The sequence below is a fragment of the Sinocyclocheilus grahami genome, unplaced genomic scaffold (genome assembly GCF_001515645.1).
Source record: "Sinocyclocheilus grahami isolate Dianchi unplaced genomic scaffold, SAMN03320097.WGS_v1.1 scaffold1455.1, whole genome shotgun sequence".
NCBI classification, from domain to species: Eukaryota; Metazoa; Chordata; class Actinopteri; order Cypriniformes; family Cyprinidae; genus Sinocyclocheilus; species Sinocyclocheilus grahami.
Genome location: NW_015506634.1, coordinates 72,617 through 75,128, shown reverse-complemented (window position 1 = coordinate 75,128; position 2,512 = coordinate 72,617). Strand labels below are relative to the sequence as shown.

At 38.1% G+C, this 2,512-nt stretch overlaps 1 pseudogene; it reads right to left on the bottom strand.

The window, feature by feature from the left end:
* Positions 1-1,900, bottom strand: part of LOC107570417 (uncharacterized) — a 4,969-nt pseudogene extending 3,069 nt beyond the window's left edge.
* Positions 1,901-2,512: the final 612 nt, after the last annotated feature.

Here is a 2,512-nt window from a genome sequence, read left to right as displayed (position 1 = left end):
ACATGGAATACGCTTCATATATTTCTCTGTTCACGCTCCACTTCATCTGCCAGTGAATTCAACGATCTTATCAGATCTCCAGCCACCATGTTTCGAACTATCTAAACGTAACATGCTTCCGCCAATCCCTGCTTTGAAGCAATGATTGACGGAGGGTGGGCGTGGTCAGCTCGGAATGCATTTTCAAAGCCGCACTGAATTTTGCTACAAATATCCCACGGTGTCATGATGAAAATGCAATCGTAAGTGTCCTAACTGTTAGTCTAAATGCATTTAGGATAAATAACATTTACATGATCATTTTGCTACTATTTCTGCTTGGACATGTTACACATATAAAATCAATTTGGGTTACACATTTTCATTTTCATTTCGCAACATATAAAGCGTTAAAACAGTATGCACTTTACATATTAAGACTACTGTTGGAAATGGCAAATGTAAATAATATAATTTCATTTTCATTTTCCTTCTGCACCAAACTTTGCACATGTGGGTAATGGAAAATGTACATTTAAATACAGAAATACATTGCCATTTTGAATATTGCATTGCCATTTTGCATATTGCATTGCAAATTGAATTTTGCTACACATATGCTTCCATACAAAGTAAGTTCTACAGGCTATAAAACCAAGCTGGACCATTCTGGCCAAAATTCCAGGTCCATCCACCCGTTGCATACTGGCCTTCAATCTGTGCCATTGTATGCGGTGCCCTCTTGCCAGAAGTTCACCTTTTACAAGTCTGTATCCAGCATGGGGCATTCTTAATTTTATTGCCCTCACGAGACGATCAAGTTCATTATCAGATATATTGGAACAGCAGCCTCTGACAGAGAGGGAGTGCTCCTTCAGCCTTCTGTTAAGTGTTCGTCTAGAAACACCACAGAGGTCTGCAAGAGTTTCTACAGGAAGAGCAGTAGAGAGACGTTATTTAAGGTCATCCCTGTGGATATCCAAATATGGGCGTCCAAAGTTACCGCAGGTGATAGTTACAATTTCAGATAAATTCACTGAAGATTCTTCTGAACTCTGAGAGATATTAGTTAGGTTTATTAACTCCTGTAGACCCCTTATTAATTCCCCTGGGATGTCAACATGATTTGATGCAGCAATTGCCAATGTTAGTTCTTGCTGAGCAACATTCAGGAGGTAATCCATGTCTATAGTTTCATTCCGACAAATTGAGTAAAACTTAGTTAGCATACGCTGCAAGATATGTTCTCGCACTTGTTCCTGCAGGTATAAACCATGCATAGTTAGCCTACATCTCAGGCTGAGTACCTGAACTTATTAGATTTTAAATCTAATAAAATCACCTGCTAAAAACACCTAAAAAGTGACCAAAGCCCCTTTAAATTTGTATTTTATATACACAGAACAACATGAGTTGGTTCAGTGCCTACCTGGAGAAGTGACATGTCTCTTTTGGTCCTGATAAGTAATATCAAAAGAAAAGAGGATTAGGCTAAAATCTTACATTTGTTTTTGTATGGACAATCATAAAGATAGAATTGTTTTCTTAACCAGATTAACGACACGGTGTTATCATTAACGTAAATACAAAAGAAGACGATTTACAATTAAAGAAAGATCATTACGAAACGTTTCGTTTCACATTCACCAGCCTAAAATATATGCCAAAGTATACTTTGGCACCAGTGGTCTCTAACGTAACGATCTTAGCTCGCGATGGTTTTAAGAAACGCAGTCCAGTTCATATAAGTAAAGAACAATCTAAATAAAGACACATAACTGTTGCATTCTGCACAGGAATAAAACTTATATCTCGATTTTTCTATTTATCATCTTAGTTATAACAAACTTACCTCGGGCTGCCTCGAATGTCCTGCCGAGGAGGATGTTGACGACGCTCCGTGAGCTTTCCGATTACTCATCTCGAATAACCCTATTTTTCTTTTTCTGATGTGAAAAATAACCGTGTTTTATCATTAATGTTCTTTAATATACTCTTATTACCATTTACTTACAGCTCCACAGTCCAGACATGCGCCCGCGCCACTGAAACACTACTTCCGGTTCAATGAGCCAATAAGAGCGAACCGCTGTTTAGCTCGCCCTCACGAGAGGTTTGTGCCAGAATGGCGAACGTAAATTTGCGAAGCGCAAACAAAAACTTGGAAAACAAAAACGCTGGCAGTGCATTCAAAACTGTGTTTAGCGAAAGTGAAGCTGAAAGTGCAGTCAACAAAGAATGCAGTTTATTTGAAGATTGACTTTTTTTGCTATTTAGTTGATTGTTTTTATTTTCAGAGTGTTTTTCTCATTTATCAATGTATATTTTTGTTCGTTTTCGCAAAAGTTTAGTTCGTTTTATTTGGCACAAATCTGATTCCATAGTTTACGAGGTTACTTGCCAAAACCGCGTATTTTGACATAATTGTGTGTGTTTTCGTCTGTTGAAGCGCTACTGGTGCGCTGTCTAAGCGGCTCAGCATCTGTATAACAGCCGAACAAGCAACCTATTAAACTATAGCCTACTTCACTGC